This window comes from Bos grunniens, chromosome 24 (genome assembly GCF_055505025.1).
Source record: "Bos grunniens cultivar Pamir isolate PY7600 chromosome 24, Bosgru_T2T1.0, whole genome shotgun sequence".
NCBI lineage: Eukaryota > Metazoa > Chordata > Mammalia > Artiodactyla > Bovidae > Bos > Bos grunniens.
In genome coordinates, this window is record NC_141188.1 from 49,222,456 (window position 1) to 49,242,911 (window position 20,456).

Below are 20,456 nucleotides of genomic sequence, written 5' to 3' on the forward strand. Positions count from 1 at the left end.
GAAGCCTGTGGATTTTTTTAAATGCATAAAATAAAATACATAAGATTACCTAAGATGGGCAGACGAATGGATAAGAAAGCTGTGGTACATATACACAATGGAATATTACTCAGGTATTAAAAAGAATGCATTTGAATCAGTTCTAATGAGCTGGATGAAACTGGAGCCTATGATACAGAACAAAGTAAGCACCAATACAGAAAGAAAAACACCAATACTGTATATTAACACATATATATGGAATTTAGAAAGATGGTAACAATGACTCTATATGCGAGACAGCAAAAGAGACACAGATGTAAACAACAGACTTTTGGACTCTGTGGGAGAAGGCGAGGGTGGGGTGATTTGAGAGAATAGCATTGAAACATGTATATTATCATACGTGAAATAGATCACCAGTCCAGGTCTGATGCATGAGACAGGGTGCTCAGGGCTAGTGCACTGGGATGTCCCTGAGGGGTGGGAGTGGGGGGAGGTGCGAGGGGAGTTCAGGATGGGGAACACAGGTACAACAGTGGCTGATTCGTGTCAATGCATGGTAAAAAACACCACAATATTGTAAAGTAGTCTCCAATTAAAATAAATAAATTAAGAAAAAGATTACACAAGAAACCAATTGTATTGGAAAGTGGGTATCAAAATAACAACAAAAAACAACACACATACAAATTGGCGGTAGAGTAAAAATGTGCTTCTTTATTGATATTAAGTAATAAAATCTAATGACAAGACTGATAGCATCTGTAATTTTGAAACAGTGATGAACAGAAAGCGATGGTTTGAGGCATCTATAACATTGTAATATGATATGAATATCTATGTGATTTCTATCAGCAACTAAGTCCCTGGTCTTATTATTACAGTGATCTATTGTCACATTCATAATCGAAGGAAATGCTACATTTCATTTAGAAGTCTGAGAATACAAACATATTTTTTTTCATCCTGGTTCTCAAATCTCTTGAGTTATTTCTCTTGACTCCAGGTTATTGAGTCCATATCTATTCAATTCCTGCCTTGGAGGACAGCAGAGAAAAAGATGGACAGGACTTGAATCCCCAAATGTCCATGACCAACAGAGCAGCCTGCTGGTCAGGGCCACTCATCTCTAGATGATCATAGGAGAGAGAGAAACGTACCATATTTAAGGGCTTCCCTTGTGGTCCAGTGGTTAAGAATCTCCTTCCAATGCAGGGGAAGTGGGTTCGATCCTTGGTGAGGGAACTAAGATCCTACATGCCACGGGGCAACTAAGCCCACACACTGTCCCCCCGCCCCCAGCAACTCCTGGGCCCTGCACCACAACCAGAGAGAAGCCTGTGCACTGCAACCAAGATCCCACAACTAAGACCTCACACAGCCAAGAATAAAATAAACTGAAAGAAAGAAAGAAAAGAAACACATCCTATTTAAGCCATTGTGAGAATGGGTTTTGTTACAGCAACTTACACCCTAAGCTTATACACTATTGTATCCAGGGAGAAAATGATTTGTATGGCTCCTGTTTTATACATTTATGTAAAGACTTTTGTGTTAGTTGCTCTTCCCAACTGTCTCTTCCTCTCCTGCATGTAGAGAATACCTGGATCAGGTCATGTAGGGAGCAGGTATTCTGAACACATGCTGAATTAATACAAATCTGTATAACTGAGTCCAAAACACTAGAAATGTAGAGGTCAATGAGCCATGGGACTTTGAGCAGTACTCTGCTTTAAACTGTGACTCTGTTATCCTCTGGCTGTGTCACTCTGAGTAGCTTTTTACAGTCTCTGAGCCTCAATTGTGTCATTTGTTAGAACAGGGAAAACAGTATCTTGAAGTGTTCAAAGTCCAGTGGGCTAGACCGATGGTAACTCAAATTCCATGTCACTGCCCTTTCCAACAGTCGCATATGGAGTCCCAAAGGACTCCAAAGTGCGGGGCTCCAACACTTCCTAGTCAGCCTTTGAGACGGCTAGTTTGGGCAGGACTCTCTGCTTACTGATTTGTGGGGAAAAACTGGCCGTGGGGAGGCATGAATATTCTCTAGCCTGTTTCCATTGCTCAGTGACAATAACAATCACCCTTTTCTGAGTTTCCTCTGGGCCAGGCACTGGGCACTGCCTCGGTTATTGGCTCACAAATGAAGAAGACGCCCTTTGTGGTATTCACATTTTCCCAAGAATCCAAGGCTCCACGAGGGCAAGCAACTTGTCCAGGGTCATTCTGTTGTGCAGTGTCTGATTCAGGATTTGAACTCAACATTAGTCATTTGTCACCCAGATGTATAAGTCATGTATGTGGAGGGAGACAGTGGTTCTGCAAGACCCTGGGCTGAGGAAGGCCCACAGAGAGGGAGCAGCGGGTGGAAGACACCCTGGTGGGCCAGTCTGGGGGTTCCAAGGTGGGGGTCCACCAAGCAGCTGTTTTGGACTCTTCAAGACCCTTGTCTTGTCTCTCCAGGGCTGAGCTCTCTCCGCCTCCCTGCTTCCGTTTCCGGCCTCCTGGGAGACACCCTCATCTCCTCTGCCTTCCCCTTCTCTTCTCGGCTGTCCCTCTCCCTCCGGCCTGTGCTCAGCGCCCCGGCCTGTGTCTTGGGGCCTGTGGCCTGGGCGTGCAGGTGGCAGTGGGATTCCCAAGGGGCCGAGACTAGGCCGCTCCCGGAGAATAGGCAGCAACGGGAGGCTGGTCTGCGTCACGTGGGGGCCTGGTTGGCAGATCATAAAAGCTGGAAATGCCTAACGCGGTAACTGCACCGGGGCCTCGAGGGCTGGATCCTGCAGGGTCCCTCAGTGGCTGAAACATCCTGCCACCTCCCTTTGGAGGGGACGAGCAGGCAGGCCCAGGCTGCGGAGATGCCACTTCTTGCCCTAACCTCTCCTTCCCTTCACTGTGGAGCCTGCCCTGGCCCCCTGGGAGGGAGAGCAGCACCCCATCTTCTTGCGGGGCGCCTCTGCCTCCCGCCCCAAGGCTCTGCCTGCGGCCCCAAGGCCCGGCCCTAGGAGGGCCCCGCCTCCCGGGGGCGTGTCCAAGCAGCTGTTCCCGACGATACAGGCAGGTATGGAAGAGTTGGGTGGGGAAAGCCATAAATCAAGTAATTACCCTCGATATAAGAAGCTGCCTGCCCTGGAGGACTCGAAGAGTCTAGAACGGATGTCGCTCATTGGAAGGGCTGGCACTCCCTTCCCCCGTGGCTCAGTTTCCGGCTGTAAAGTGACTGTTGGCCCAGAACCGAGGGTCTTCATCCGCGGAGGAAGGCAGCACCCTCCAAGGTTAGGGTTGGGTCGGGTGAGCACACCAGTTCCAGGCCAACGCCTGGATGCCCAGCCGGGTTCCCACCTAACAACCTCTGTGTGCTTGAAGGTCTCCAGGAAATGACACAGAGGCCCCTGGAATAGTGCCCAGAGGCCCATGGAGCCTAAACCCTGAGGCTCCGGGGCCCAGCCCCAGAGCAGCGAGGCCACCAGCCTGGTTCTCAGAAATGCTGGTGAGAACAGAGTGCCTGACCCAATCCTGGGCAAGAGGAGGAATGTGACAGAGGCCACCCATTTCTCTCTTCGTATTAGAGCCTCCGGGCGGGGCAGGAGGGAGGGCCCAGCAGGAGGTGGCTGGGTCCAGCCAGAAGGACCCAACACCTTGTGTTCACATCATAAGGTGATCTTGCTTAGCCCAGTCTTGGCTCTGGAAAGAATTTCTGCCAGCTGTAGTCAGCCCAACTGAGTCTGAAAGAGTAGAAACTGAAGTCATAGAGCAATTAAAGTGATGTGAAAGTTGCTCGGACATGTCTGACCCTTTGGGACCCCGTGGAATGTAGCCTATCAGGCTCCTCTGTCCATGGGGTTCTCTAGGCCAGAATACTGGAGTTGGTAGTCGTTCCCTTCTCTGGGGGATTTTCCCAACGCAGGGATTGAACCTAGGTCTGCCACATTGCAGGTGGTTTCTTTTACTGTCTGAGCCACCAGGCAGTTAAAGAGCTGTGCAAAATCACCAGCTTGCCGACCAACATTTCAAAAAATTCAAGAGAGCAGGTGATAATATTCCAAAGTTTTAGTGTCTGTGTGAACCTACCAAGACAAGCACAGGCTCCCAGGCCAGTCACAGTAAGACCCTTTGACCTCCTCCTATGTTATTTGGCCCAAAGATAGACCAGACTCACAGTAGGCAATTTATATGCATAGAGCACTTCAGGGTTTATAAAAGTGCTCACAAGTGTTTAAATTTCATGGCTTGTTTCAGCCCACATCACAGACCTCTGATAGTGGGGTGTCAGGAGTAATATCTCTCATTCTACTGTGGCCAGGATTACCCTCTTTTTAGGTGGATAAACAGATTCAGAGGTCACCCAGCTGTGAGCTTCAGACCTGACCTTGCCACTCAGCTCTTTTGAGGCCAAGCTGAGATCTCTTCCACTCACTTCATCTGCTCCATTAAGCCATGATGCCAAAATACATAACACAGGTCTAAAACAATCTGTGGTCTGGGAGCCAAATCTAGTTCCCTGCTTGTTCTTGTAAATAAAGTTTTATTGGAACACCTCTGCACATACACATTACGTATTGTCTGTGGCTTCTTTCACTCTGATCCGGCAGCTGAGTGGTTGTGGCAGAGAATGTACCCGCCAGCAAAGCCTGAAGTATTTACAACTTGGCCCTTTATAAAAAAAAGTTTGCCTTGGTCTAGGATATATAAATCAAGATGGATTTCCCCAAGAAAGTCATCAGGGAAGTTACTTCTTAACCCAAGGCCTGGAGTCTGAGTCCACAGGAGGATGCAAAGCACCACAAGCACTGTATTTAATTAACAGATAATGACTCCATGCTTGTCCTCTATCCAAAGCTCTCAAGCAGCCTTAGCAGTCACTATTAAGACGTGGGTGGTAATTGTGGAGGAAACAACCACCAGGGGAAGAGGGCTGTGTTTGAGGCTAGAAGCTGGGGAGTAGGGGAGGGGGCAGGTTTGAAGGGAAACTGACCTAGGCTCTGGGTGAACACAGACTCCTCCATTCCAGCTCGGGAAGGAAGCCCTGGACTGGATGGGATGGTATAAGACGCACACAGTGGGTGCTCCGTTAGCATACGTGGTGGAAATGCTGGCCACAGGCCACTCTGTGAGCAGTAACCTGGGCCGAGGGGCAGGGCTGGTGAAGATGGTACCCCCCAACCCTCCCGGGTTGAAGGCTGTGAAAAGGAATGAGTTAATATCCTTTCCAGTTGATTGCTGGGGCCCAGTTCACAGTGTGTGTGTGTGTGTGTGTGTGTGTGTGTGTGTGTGTGTGTCCATCCCCTGGGATCTAGGAGGTTCTGTGTGTGTGTGCGCGTGTGTGTGGTGTGTGCGTGTGTGTGGTGCATGCGTGTGTGTCCGTCCCCTGGGATCTAGGAGGTTCTGTGTGTGTGTGTGCGTGTGTGTGTGTGTGCGTGTGTGTGTCCGTCCCCCAGCATCCAGGAGGTTCTCTGGATCCTCTGCTTTGGGCGATGGAAGGGGATCTGCTACGGCCCCCAATGGGATGGGGGTCATGGAGCAAAGACGAATCAGCCCAGGTAGCTGACCAACTGTGTCTCTGAAGGCGGAGGGTCTTAGAAGGGTCGGCATCTGCTTCTCTAGTTCTTGAGGCGACCCCCCCCCCGCACCCCACCCTCCAGGTCAGGCATTAGTGGATGTTTTGTTTTGCAGGCATCTGGGATTTGACGTGGTATTTCCTCCTCACGAGGAGGCATTGGGCAAGGGCAGGACGGCAGGAGATGGCAAGGACCCAGGGACAAGGAGCGGGCCGGGCGGTGAAGGGTCCCGGACTTGGGTCCAGGACCGGTTCCCTGTACTCCTCTGCGTCTCCGCTAACTTCGGCAGACATCCCGGGCCTAGAGGGTGGGGCGTCCGGGCCACGACTCTCGGCTCAGCCCAAGCACGGCCCTGCCGGACCGCGCTACAGGAACCCTTCCCTCTCTCCCCCTCCAGCTCCGACCCGAGTCGGAGAGCGGCCAGCCGCTCGGCGATTGGACTGGAGCTTGTGTGGGGATGGTCCTTCCCAGTGGGTGGGCAGTCACAGCGCCCCCTCCCCTTCCCGCTTGGCTCCCTCCGACTAATCTGCCACAATCCGAGTCTGCAGTCACCGTTCCTTTCATCTGGGACGTCTGTCCTCCAAACGGGTTCTCCCAGCCTGCCCAGCGGATCCGGGCCGCGGAGCGGGAGACCCGGCGCCCCGCCCCGCCCCCACGCGAGCCGCGGGCTTTGTTCCCTGTGCGGCGCAGTGGCGCCCGGCGGCCACACGAGGGCGCGCCGGGGCTGGCGGCGGCCGGCCTCCTCCTGAGTCCTGCGCCTTCTCTCCTCCCTTCCCCCGCCCCTGACCGCCCGCCCCTAGCCCCGCCCCGTCCCCCGCCCATCCCGCTCTGCCCCTCCCTCTCCCCGCCCCCGACCACTGCCCAGCCCCGCCCTGCCTCGTTCCCGCCCGCCGCTCTCGCCCCGCCCCTGCCCCGCCCTCGCCCGCCCCGCCCTCGCCCTAACCACGCCCCCGATCGCCCGCCACGCCCCGCCCTTGCCACGCCCCCGCCTCCGCCCACCCGGGCTTGGCACTGAGCGTCTCGGGACTTGTTCGGAGGGGTCCCAGCGGTGAGGCCGCCTAGGGGGTTCCGTGTAGTTCTGAGCCTGCCCTCCTTTGACAGGGCAGCCTCCTCCCCACGACCCCGCCTTGAGCCCAGCCTGCTGTGTCCGGCTCCCCCGGCTCCTGCCTCCGCTCCGGGGTCGGGGACAGAGTGGGGCTGCGCCGACCCCGCGTCATCGACCCCCACTGCGGCGACCCCCCCAGCGCTGCCACCCGGTGTCTCTGACTAGCGTGGGTGCTTTTCTTCTCGGGGAGACTTCTCCCAAATGTACAGCTGGGGAAGAAATACCTCCCTTGCTCCCTCATTTTGGTTTACCTTGTAAATACAGACGTCTAGTACGCGTTCAGTACACGTGTGAGTGTGAAATGTTAGGGACTGGGGCATTCATGATCATATCTATTTTTTTTTAATTAGTAAACTTTATTTTTTACAGTTTTTTCTTTCAACAGCTTCCTTGTTAGCTCAGATGGTAAAGAATCTGCCTGCAATGAAGAAGACCCAGGTTCGATCCCTGGGTTGGAAAGATTCCTTGGAGAAGAGCTTGGCAACCCACTCCAGTATTCTTGCCTAGAGAATCCCATGGACAGAGGAGCCTGGCGGGCTATAGTCCATGGGGTTGCAAAGAGTCGGATACCATTGAGCGATTAACACTACTATTTTTTACAACAGTTTTAATTCACAGCAAAATTGAGCAGAAAGTGCAGAGGCTTCCCATATACCTCAAGGCCCCCACCCCAACTCAGCATCCCCGCTCTTGTCACCCAACAGCAGAGTGGTTTACCAGTCAATGTAGATGAACCTACACCTACAGGTCATCGTAATCCAAAGTCCATGGTTAACACCAGGCATCACTTTCAGATAGTACATTCTACAGGATTTGACAAGTGCATAGTGACATGTCTCCACTACCGCAGTACCATGCAGAAAAGATGAACTGCCCTAAAAACCCACTCAGTTCTGCCTTTTCCTTCCTCTTCCCCCTACCCTGCCCCCACCCCTGGGAACCACTCATCTTTTTAGTATCTCTAGTTTCCCCCAATCATATCTACTTCACAAGAGGTAGGAACTCTTCCTGTTTTACCTTTAAAGAAACTGAGGCTCAGAGATGTTACCAGAGCCTACTGGCTTCCTGGCAGGAAGAGCCACTAAATTCCCAGCCTGTCTGTGTGCCTGGTCCTGGATACACTCCTAAACAATGAAGCCAATGATGGCTTGACAGCGGAGGCTGAGGAAGCCCACCACCACAGCGAGACTCACTCCAGCCAGGAAGCAGCTTTCCTTCCAGGGGACCCACCACACACACCCTCAGGGGACTCCACTGTCCTACCTGAATGCTTCTGTGACAGGAGATGGAGAATTCAGGTGCAGACGGCACAGCTTTGCAGGGTGGCTGGCAGATCTACCCCTGGCATTGGTGGGCAGGCACAGAAGTATAAATGGAGGCCCCTGGCCTATGGTCCACGCCCTCCTTTCCCCACCTCCCTGTGAGGGATATCTTTGTATGGATAACCAGCCTGCTGTAACAGCTCCACTCCCAGCAGGCTGGTGGGACCAGGCAGGAAGGGGAAACTGCAGAGGCCCTGGAAGTGGGTTCTGGGCCCTTTATTAGGACCGCAGGTACCCAGAGCATGCTCCAGGTGGGCACATCCCCTTGACCATGTTGTAAGGTTACCATATTCATCAGATTAAAATATAGAATACTTAGTAGAGTTTGAATTTCAGAAAAACAATGACAATTTTTTACTATATGTCCACAATGCGTGGACTAACCAGGTGGCTCTAGTGGCAAAGAACCTGCCTGCCAGAGGAGGAGACATAAGAGACACAAGTTCGATCCCTGGGTCGGGAAGATCCCCTGGAGAAGGAAATGGCAACCGCTCCAGCATTCTTGCCTGGAAAATCCCATGGACAGAGGAGCCTGCTGAGCTACAGTCCATAGGGTTGCAAAGAGTCGGACACGACTGAAGTGACTGAACACACAAGCACACACACACACACACGCATGGTCCCAACACACACTTAAAAATTACTGTTTACCTAAAATTCAAATTTAGTTGGGTGTACTGACCAATGAACCTGACACTGACCCTACCTGATGCACTCCTGACTCGTGGAGAGAGATGCAGCAAGAGACAGGCCAGAGTGGAAACATGGGGTTCCAGGCAGGGGCCTTGGTCATCTGAGCTAAGGCTGTACTGGCTGCAGGGTCCCAGGTACTGGGGATGCTGGGGACAAGGTCATTGTTGGGGCTAGTTCTGCCTGGTAGGAAGCCAGTGTGGCTTGACAATAAAATTTACCATTAAGACCTCTGGAATGTATGTGTGTCAGATGGAGCTTGGGGAAGGGGTAGATGAGGAGGGGAGGTGGACTGGGGACAAAGAAATGAGCTCCCTGCCATGACCACCTCCCTGTCCCTCCAAGAAGGTGGGAGAAGGGCAGAGGGAGGAAAGTTCCAGGGAGAGTTAGGGAGGACTCTGACAGATCCCTGACCTGAGGCCGCGTGGCCTGCTGTCCCAGCTGAAATGTCCCTTTCACTATAGTTAGTACCCAGGGCCAGGTTGTGATGGAAATCGGGCAGCACTTGAGGGAAATTGGGCGGACAGCCCATGAGCAGGGCGGAGGGGAGTCTTCCTGCTGGCTTGGTGTCAGGGCCCATGACCTGGGCCTGGGTCCACCCTCTGTGTGGTCCCTCAGGGTGGCAAGAGGCTCAGTCATCAGAGGAGAAGACGCTGGGTGTGGTAGAGAGGCCGAGGCAAATAAATGTTCCAGAACGATTTCTGACAATCTTTGTGAAGGGCTGACCACACCGTTTGGGAAGCTGAGTTCAGGCCCCTAGTGGCTTGGAAAGGGGCTTCCTGGAAGAGAGAAACTGTTATCCTCAGGGCGGTGTCCTGGACAAGGCTTGAGCAGGCAGGAGTTCTCTTAGCCCCCTCCCCAGCTGGCCACCACCACATTCTCAATCTCTTCCTCTGCCTCACCTGATGAGTGGAGGTAACTTCATGGGTTTATTGGGAGCCTCAAACGAAATCACATGTAAAAGCAGCTTGCAAGCGGAGAAGTGCTTTGCACGTCCAAGTTGGCATTTTTACTAATTCGGGGTGTATAGAGCCCTTCCTTGGGATCAGGCCTTGTGTCAGTCTGAGAAGAAACTGGAAGGTTCTCAAGGAGCCTAGGTCTGGTGGGGAAGGCATGGGACCAGGTAAAATAAATGTGGACAGGGTACCCCAAGGGGATCTGAGGAAGGGGTGGTCCTTGTTCCTGGGAGGTCAGGAATGGCTTATGAAGCAGGTGGTGCTGGACTGAGTCCTCACTGTGAGGCTACATTGCCAGATGGAGCAGGGGGAGAGAAGGGCCTCATAGCCCAGTGGGCAGAAGCAGAAGCAGAGAGGTTGAGAGAGCCTGGGCAGGAGCTGCCAGAGGAGAGCAGAGTCCCTAGATCCCCCAGGCCGAAGGGGTGGAAGCAGGAAAAGTGACCTCACCAGTGTGCAGTTCAGAAAGATGCCTCAGGTGTCCACAAAGTCAAGATCTAGATATGCGTGATGGGTAGGAGGCAGGGTGACTGCAGCCATAAAATTAAAAGACACTTGCTGCTTGGAAGAAAAGTTATGACCAACCTAAACAGCATATTAACAAGCAGAGACATTATTTTGCTGACAAAGGTCCATCTAGTCAAGGCTATGGTTTTTCCAGTAGTCATGTATGGATGTGAGAGTTGGACTATAAAGAAAGCTGAGCACTGAAGAATTGATGCTTTTGAACTGTGGTGTTGGAGAAGACTCTTGAGAGTCACTTGGACTGCAAGGAGATCCAACCAGCCCATCCTAAAGGAAATCAGTCCCGAATATTCATTGGAAGAACTGATGCTAAAGCTGAAACTCCAATACTTTGGCCACCTGATGGGAAGAACTGACTCATTGGAAAAGACCCTGATGCTGGGAAAGATTGAGGGCAGGAGGAGAAGGGGATGACCAAAGGTGAGATGGTTGGATGGTATCACCGACTCAATGGTCATGAGTTGGAGTAAACTCTAGGAGTTGGCGATGGACAGGGAGGCCTGGCGTGCTGCAGTCCATGGGGTGGCAAAGAGTCGGACACGACTGAGCAACTGAACCGAACTGAACTGAGGAGGCAGGGAGACTAGAGGGCGGTTGTTCAATGGTCCAGGTGAACAAACAGAGAGCCTCAGAGGAGGCAACAGCAGTGTGAGGGCATGGAGCGGGGGGAAGCGCCTGCAATGCTGGAGTTGGAATTGCCTTCGGACATCCCTCATGTCTGTGCCCTCCAGAGCCCCTTCCTGTATGTCGGAGCTCACCTCTGACAGTCTACCCACAGAAGTCTTCCCTTCTCTGGGTACGAGCCCCACTGACTTTGGGGTCTACTGAAGAGCTTTTCGGAGAAGGTGATGGCACCCTACTCCAGTACTCTTGCCTGGAAAATCTCATGGGTGGAGGAGTCTGGTGGGCTGCGTTCCATGGGGTCTCGAAGAGTCAGACACGACTGAGCAACTTCACTTTCACGCATTGGAGAAGGAAATGGCAACCCACTCCAGTGTTCTTGCCTGGAGAATCCCAGGGACCGGGGAGCCTGGTGGGCTGCTGTCTATGGGGTCGCACAGAGTCGGACATGACTGAAGCGACTTAGCAGCAGCAGCAGCAGAAGAGCTTTTGCTTGCTTATTTTCAATTGTTTTCGAATCTCACTTGTTTTTTTTTGTGCCACCAAAATATTTTCAAGACCAGACCTTGCCTTCGTTATCATCATCCACTTCTTGTCCTGCCGCCTCTCTCCCCCGTCCTCTCTTCTCCTCCTTCGGTCTGCTGTTGCTGTATTTATCACAGTCTTATCTATCCATTCTGCCATTGTGCTCTTTCCAGTTCCCGTCAACTATGAAGAATGTTGTCTGTGAATGTCCATGCATTTGATGAACACGTGGATGCCTTGTGCTGGGCACTCAGCTGGGAGTGGAAATGCTGGGTCACAAGGTTTGCACGCCTTTGATTTTAGTTGTTATGACCAGTTTTCTAAAGTGCTTGGGCCAGCTTACATTCCCATCAGCAGTATTTGAGTGCAGTTGCTCCATACCCTCATCAACACGTGAGGTTGTCAGTTTAAAAATCTTTAGCTATTCTGGTATTTGTATAGTGGTATTTCAGTGGAGCTTTAATTTGTGTTACTCTGGTGGCTCAAGAGGTTGAGCACCTTTTTCCCATATTTTGGGCCATTGTGATACTGTCTCTTGTGAGAAAACCTGTTTATTTTTTCTGAGTTGTCTATCCTTTTTATATTCTGGATATAAGCCCTCTGTCTCTTATAAGTGTAACCAATAGCTTCTACTCTGTGGCATCTCTTCACTCTCTTAATAATGTCTTTGAATAACAGGAGTTACTTATTTTAATATAGTCCAGTTAATTTATCTTATGTTAGTGCATTTAGTGGAATGTTTAAAAAAAGTCTTTCTCTGTTTCGAGGTCATAATGGTATTCTCCCATATCTATCTTGTCCAAACTTTGTTTTGTCTTTTACATGTAGAATTGAATTTTTTTAGGTAGAGCCAACTTTTCTATTTCTTATGAACATCCAATCCACCGAACTCCATATATTAAAAAGACTATGCTTCACTCACGCCTCCGCAGTGTCTTTGTTATCAATCAGGTATACATATATGGCTGTTTCTGAAATCTCCTTTGTTTCATTGGTCTTGTTGTTCAGTCAGTAAGTCATGTCCAGCTCTTTGCGACCTCACAGACTGCAGCACACCAGGCGTCCCTGTCCTTCACTGTTTCCTGGAGTTTGTTCAAACTCATGTCCACTGAGTCAGTGATGCCATCCAATCATCTCTTCCTCTGTCACCCTGTTGGTCTAGTAGTCAATTTTTGCACCAATTATACATTGATAATTACTGAAGCTTTGGAAATCTTGATAGTTAGCAGAGTGAGTCTTAAATTTATACACACTGTATTTATCACTTTTAATGCAATCCCACACTTACTGGACCGACTCAATGGACCTGAATCTGAGCAAACCCCAGGAGATAGTGAAGGTCTATGGGGTTGCACAGAGTTGGACACGACTGAAGCAACTTAGCAGCAGCAGCAGCAGGAGAGCCTGGCATGCTGCAGTCCAAGGGGTCAAAAGAGTTGGACATGACTCAGCAACTGAACAACAACAACATTTTTACTGATATGGAAGAGAATAGTCAAAATTTATAGACCAAGATGCAAACGTGCAAAAATCTTAACTTTAAAAATTTTCTGTAACTGACTATATTTTGCTTTAAAGATCTCCATTTCTACTGTAAGTCTATTGTGTTTTCTAATTACTTATTTTTTGTTGTCCTATTTTCTCCCCTAGTAACTTTTTAGTTATGCAGTGTTTTATGACTTTTATTGATTTCCTTAGAGATAAAAATATGCATCTCCAAGTTTAATATAAATGGACATTTTTCACTATCCCCAAGCAATGCAACGATCTTAGAACAACTTAATTCCAATTATTTTCCTCTTGTTTTTTCCAAAGTGAAGTACATTTTATTTCATATTTAGGTTTACTTACAAATCTTTCTGGTCCTCCTGTTTTTTCCTGCATTTCTACAATTCCATCTGGGATCATTTTCTTCTCCCTGAGAAGTTCCCCTTGATTCCCCACAGTGTGGTTCTACAGATGAAAAAATTTCTCTCATTTAGTGTCTGAAAATGAATTTATCTCAGCTTCCATTTTGGAGGGTATCTTATTGAGTATAGACTTCAAGGTTGGTTGTTATGTTGAAGATACTAGTCTGTTGACTTCTGGTTACTTTGTTTCCATTAAGAAGTCAACTGTCTATTTTATTGCTACTTCTTTAAAGGTATGTCTTTCTCCCCACCCTGAATGTTTTTAAGATTTATCTTTGTGTTTGATTTTTAGCATTTTTACTCTGCTGTGTCTAGATGTATGTGTATGTATACTTACCCCAAGCTCTTTGAATCTGTAGCTTAACTTCTTTAATCAATTTTGTTTAATTCTCAATAATTATCTCTTAAAAGTTACTTCTGACCTATTCTCTTTCTCCTCACCTGCTGAGATGTTACTTAGATATATGTTGGATTTTTTGTATATATGTCATTTGTCTTTTCAATATTTTCTATCCTTTTGATTCTGAACTCCAACTGGATATTTACTTCTCTCTATCTTCCAGTTCACTAACTTTCTTTTCAACCAAGCATAATATGCCATTAAGCCTTTCCATCACACACATTCTAATTTCGTATATTATAGTTTTAGTTACAGGTTTAACAATTGAGTCTTTTTTCTAATTTTTGCCAAAATTATCTATCTTGTTATTTAAATCTATGGGCATATTGATATGCTTACTTTATAGTTTTTTTCTAGTTATTCCCAAATCTGGATATTTTGTGAGTTTATTTTTATTGTCTGTTCTCCCACCCCCCAACTCTTCAGATTTTGCCTTCTTGCAAGTCTTGTTTAAACATTTTATATGAAATAGCAGAAGTCAGTTTGAGATTCTGAACAATGTTTTCTTTCAAAGAGAATTCGCTCTTACTTCTTTTAGAGGTTAGGCCAGAAGAGTAATTCATCCTAATCCTTTTAGGGATTCAGTATTACTTTAGTCATTGTGAATGCTGGTCTATTTTTCATTTATTCAACCCCTGAGGTGTAGCTTTTAGAGATTTCAACCAAAATCTAGAGTTTTTACCAAGACCCTTCCTCTTAAGTGGCTTCTAAACTCCCTCACATGGACGTCACCAGATGATCAACGCTGAAATCAGATTGGTTATGTTCTTTGCAGCCAAAGATGGAGACACTCTATATAGTCAGGGAAAACAAGATTGGGCCTGACTATGGCTCAGATCATGAGCTCCTTACTGCAAAATTCAGGCTTAAATTGAAGAAAGTAGGGAAAACCACTAGGCCACTCAGGTATGACCTAAATCAAATCCTTCATGATTATACAGTAGGGGTGATGAATAGATTCAAGGGATTAGATAGGCAGACAGAGTGCCTGGAGAACTATGGATGGAGGTTCGTAACATTGTACAGGAGGCAGTGACCAAAACCATTCCAAAGATAATGAAATGCCAGAAGGCAAAGTAGTTGTCTGCGGTGGCTTTGCAAATAGCTGAGGAAAGAAAAGGAAAGCTATATCCAACTGAATCAGAGTCCCAGAGAAAAGGAAGGAGTGATAAGAAGGTCTTCTTAAATGAACAATGCAAAGAAATAGAGAAAAACAACAGAATGGGAAGGACTAGAGATCTTTTCAAGAAAATTGGAGCTATCACAGGAGCATTTCATGCAAGGGGGCATGATAAAAGACAGAAGCAGTAAGGACCTAACAGAAGCAGAAGAGATTAAGAAGAGGTGGCAATGATATACAGAAGAACTATACAGGAAAGGTCTTAATGACTCAGATAACCACAACCACAGGAAGATCTCCTGGAGAAGGGAATGGCTACCCACTCCAATATTCTTGCCTGGAGAAGTGAAAGAGGAGAGTGAAAAAGCTGGATAAAACTCAACATTCACCTAAAGCTGGACATCCTGGAGTGTGAAGTTGAGTGAGCCTTAGGAAGCATTACTACAAACAAAGGTAGTAGAAGTGATGGAATTCCAGATGATCTACTTAAAATCCTAAAAGATGATGCTGTTAATATGTCAACAAATTTGGAAAAGTCAGCAGTGGCCATAGGACTGGGAAAAGTCAGTTTTCATTCCAATCTCAAAGAAGGGCAATGCTGAAGAATGTTCCAAGTACCATGCTATTGTGTTCATTTCACATGCTAGCCAGATTATGCTCAAAATCCTTCAAGCTAAGCTTTAGCAGTACATGAACTGAGAACTTCAAGATGTACCAGATGGGTTTTGAAGAGGCAGAGGAACCAGAGATCAAATTGCCAGCATTCATTGGATCATGGAGAAAGCAAGGGAGTTCCAGAAAAACATCTACTACTGCATTGACTATGCTAAAGCCTTTAACTATGTGGATCACAACAAACTGGGGTAAATTCTTCAAGAGATGGGAATACAAGACAACCATCCTTGTCTCTTGAGAAAGCAGGATATGGGTCAAGAAGCAACAGAACCAGACATGGAACAACTGACTGGTTCAAAATTCAAAAAGGAGTTCGACAAGAAAGTCTATCGTCACCCTGCTTATTTAACTTCTATGCAGAGTACGTCATGAGAAACGCTGGGCTGGATGAGTCACAAGCTGGAATCGAGATTTCTGGGAGAAATATCAACGACCTCAGATATGCAGATGATAGACCTAATGGCAGAAAGTGAAGAGGAAGTAAAGAGCCTCTTGATGAGGGTGGGTTTTGCTGGGGGCTCACATGTTAAAGGAGAAGGAAATGGCAACCCACTCCAGTACTCTTGCCTGGAAAGTCCCATGGACGGAGGAGCCTGGTAGGCTGCAGTCCATGGGGTCACTAGGAGTCGGACGCGACTGAGCGACTTCAATTTCACTTTTCACTTTCATGCATTGGAGAAGGAAATGGCAACCCACTCCAGTGTTCTTGCCTGGAGAATCCCAGGGACGGGGGAGCCTGGTGGGCTGCCGTCTCTGGGGTCGCACAGAGTCAGAACGACTGAAGCGACTTAGCAGCAGCACATATTAAAGAATCTGTCTGCAATGCAAGATATGATCCTTGAGTCAGGAAGATCCTCTGGAAAAGGGAATGGCTACCCACTCCAGTATTCTTGCCTGAAGAATTCCATGAGAGTGAAAGAGGAGGGTGAAAAAGCTGGCTTAAAGCTCAACATTCAAAAAAGTAAGATTATGGCATCCAGTCCCATCACTTCATGGCAAATAGATGGGGGGAAAGTGCAAGCAGTGACAGATATTATTTTCTCCAAAATCACTCTGGACAGTTATTGCCACCACGAAATTAAAAGATGCTTGCTCCTTGGAAGAAAAGCTGTGACAAACCTAGACAGCATATTCAAAAGCAGAGACATCACTTTGCTGATGAGGGTCCATATAGTCAAAGCTATGGTTTTCCCAGTAGTCACATATGGAGGTGAGAGGTGAACCATAAAGAAGGCTGAAGAATTGATGCTTTGAACTGGTGCTGGAGAAGACTCTGGAGAGTCCCTTGGACTGCAAGGAGATCAGACCAGTCAATAAAGGAAATAAACCCTGATTATTCACTGCAGGGGGCTGATGCTGAAGCTTCAACACTTTGGTCACTTGGTGCAAAGAGCCGACTCATTGGAAAAGACCATGATGCTGGGAAAGATGGAAGGCAAAAGAAAAAGTGGCAGAGGATGAGGTGGTTAGGTAGCATCACTGACTCAATGGACACGAATTTGAGCAAACTCTGGGAATTAATGAAGGACAGCAGAGCCTGGTTTGCTGTAGTTCATGGGGTTGGACACAACTTAGCTACTGGAAAACAATAGCAACAATCCTCCCCAAATTCTTTCTGCCTCTGTTGCTTTCTGATACCTTCAAGCAATTTTACTTTTTAAAAAATGTTTTTCCATATCATCTAAGTGATCTCAGTGGAAATGTTGGTTCAAGATATCATAGTTGACCTTTAGTGAAAGTGGAATCTTTAGCTCCATTGTATATGAGTGATCCCAAATAGATGAAAAGCTGGGGACATACAAAGGCAAAACTTCCATGACCTTCTTTATTTTCCTGATTTATTTATTTTTGTCTGTGCTGGGTCTTCATTCCTGCACTTGGGCTTTCTCTAGTTATGGTGGACCCAGGCTACTGCTCCTTGTGGTGGGTGGGCTTCTCATTGCGGTGAATTCTCTTATTGGGGAACACAGACTCCAGGCACTTGGGCTCAGTAGTTGTGGCTTAAGGGCTTGGTTGCTCCATGACTTATGGGATCTTATGGGATGATCATATGGGATCCCATGACATATGGGACGAGGGATGAAACCCATGTCCCCTACATTGGCAGAGAGATTAACCACTGAACCACCAGGGAAATCCCCCATGAAGTTCTATGTAAGGAAAGATCCCAGCTGAATTTATGCTGGAAAGTAAGTCATGAATTTTTCTTTTCTGAGCTCTTGAAATGTACATATTATCTCAGCAAGCTAACTGGTTGTTTCTGTTTCTCCTCACTTGGGGGTGACTGGATTATATTGCTCTTCCTTATCTCTGTCCCTGGCCCCTGCCACCACACCCACTCTTTTTGCTTGATCCTTCTCTTCTGGACTAACCCCCAGGTGGTCTGGAAGGGCATGAGATTGCCCTGGAGGTGCGGTATCTTCACCTTCCAGTTGCTATGAGAACTGGTCTGAGAGCATCACAGAGGTCCTCAGAAAACCATGGCTGGGGGTTGATTTTTAAAAAGTTCATAATACAGATTTTCCAATCAATAATGTGATAAAAATACTAAAGGAAATTAGTTCTAAATATTCATTAGAAGGACTGATGCTGAAGCTGAAGCTCTGATACTTTGGCCACCTGATGCGAAGAACTGACAGACGATGGAAAAGATTGAAGGCAGGAGGAGAAGGTGAGGACAGAGGATGAGATGGTTGAATGGCATCACTGACTCAATGGACATGAATTTGAGCTAGTTCTGGGAGATGGTGAAGGACAGGGAAGACTGGCATGCTGTAGTCCATGGCGCGCAAAGAATTGGACACAGCTGAGCAACTGAACTGAATTGAATGTAACAAAGATCCGTGTATTATATACAGAATAACGTGTGTGGTTTGTGAGTATACTTTTCCTCGCTAAGAACTCTGTTTATGCACTCGAGAAAAGATGCATGCCCACCTCCCTGCCCCCTGATTGTCCCGCTACATTTTTAGGAGCACTGTCTCACCCTGAGGGCTTCTGGAAAGTTGGTCTCCCTTCATAAATCAACATACAGCACTGACTCTGGTCATGGAAACTGATCTGCAGACAAAACTTGGAAGTAGATATGTATGTCTGCTCAGGCTCCCTTGGGTGTCACTTCAAAGGCACTTTTCATCACACTCCATCCCACCCCAATCTCCCCTGTCCCATCTCTTGCACAGCAAGGAGTCTGGGGGTAAAGACAAAAGATGGTCTCCCCAGAGAAAACCAGTTGTCTGGTGTCCTGACATTCCTGGCCAGATTCTGTTCTGTACACAGATGTCAACTGGCACATCTCCAGACAGGCAACCTACCCAACATAGAGAATAAAGTAAAAAATGGAGTATGACGAGAGAGAAAGCCCAAGAACTTGTTCTGTGTTTTCTATTAAGGCAATACTCATGAAAAAGAAAGCTTTTTGCAGAGATAAACCACATATGCTGCTCTAAGCCATGGTGATGATAACATGGGCACGTGTGAGTTTGTGTGTTTGTGCCTGCGTGTTTCTATGCACTCATGCATGTCTGCAAAAAGACTAGTTAGCAAACTTTCTCGTGCAGCAAAGACAAGAGTGGAAGCAATGCTGCATGTTGTTTGGTAATTTGACTTGAGGGGCATCCCCAGTGGGCTATTTTGGTCCCAGAGTGGAGTCATCCTCCGTAATATTTATTTCACACAACCTTGGATTATATACATCTTGCATACTAGACAACTTCAAACCTGAAAAGAGATGGGATGGCCTTGGATTAGCAAATTATCCCTTTTCCAAATGCTTCTAGGAACAGAAACAAGGAATCTTGCAGTTCATTTCGCCTACTCCCTCATTTTCCTAAAACACAGATTTAGAGAGTTGAGGTAACTTTTTCAAGGTTGCACAGAGAATCAGTTGGCCGAAGAAAGCTTGAAAATCAGTCTCCTAATTTCTAGTAACCCCATCAGGCCATCCTTGCATGCGTGGGTGCTCAGCAGGCTATCCTGAGCAGTGGAAAAGTAGGACTGAAGATACTAAATGATTAAGGAAACTTTCCAAAATCCTCTAATAAATAAGTGACTTTGGAATATGAAACTCTAACTCCATGGTTGGACCTGCTATTGAAATCAGAAGCCACAATGATGTTTCTTTCTCATATGAATGGATGAGAGTAACAGAGTGTGTGACTGTTGCTCTGAGACCAAGCACATGACTGCCTGGGACCTCTGACACTCAGCGACCCTATAGTCAGTCACTCTTCCAGGGAGGGAGACGCCTCCATAAATGAATAGCAGAATGAGCAGGAGCTAAGAGGACCAGGAACATCCGTTTTGTTGGGGGTCCTGTGCTGTAGCCTGGCTACAAGGTGCTCCTGCCTGGGAATTTGCATCTGGGAAGAGAGATGCCCAGATGAGCCAACATTCATGGAGTGGCAGCTTCTCCGGCTGCTGGAGGTGGTGCTGCTAATGGCCTGCCTCTGGTTCCTCTCCATTTTCTGGGGTCGTCTCTCCAACTTCCTGTCAGTCCTCGGAGCTGCAATATCCTTTAAATAAATCCCCTTTCTGCTTCATTGTTAGTCTCCCCTGGCTTGTCTGCTAGCACTCTGCATGATGTGTTGAAAAGAGAATGAATAGCCTACACAAGTCTTTGCATGTAGTACTTCTGTTGGCGGTCTGTTTCATATGTCTCACTATAAAGATTAGACAGGCACTTGTCTTTGATGTTCAAATAAAATAAAGTGTGGGAGGCTATAATTACATTTCACCAGCGCCTTCACGAACTTTAAAGGTCAGAATGTCTCAGTGTCCAGTTGGTCAACAAATAGAGCCTGCAGAAATGTGCAGAAACTTTCTGTTGCCTGCCCCATTCAGGGAGTTTCCCAATGGTGGGACTAAGGACTGCTCATACAGTTGAAAAGACCCAGCTTCAGACAGAGGAATATTTACTGCAACTCCAAATGGCATGTGGGAGGGGTGTAAGCTGTCCTCCCCTGCGGAATTTCCATCTGGATTCAGGCTGGTTTGTCGGGTGCCAGGTGGTGTTAGGGGTAAAGAACTCTCCTGCCAATGCAGGAGACAAGATTCCTGGGTTGGGAAGATCCC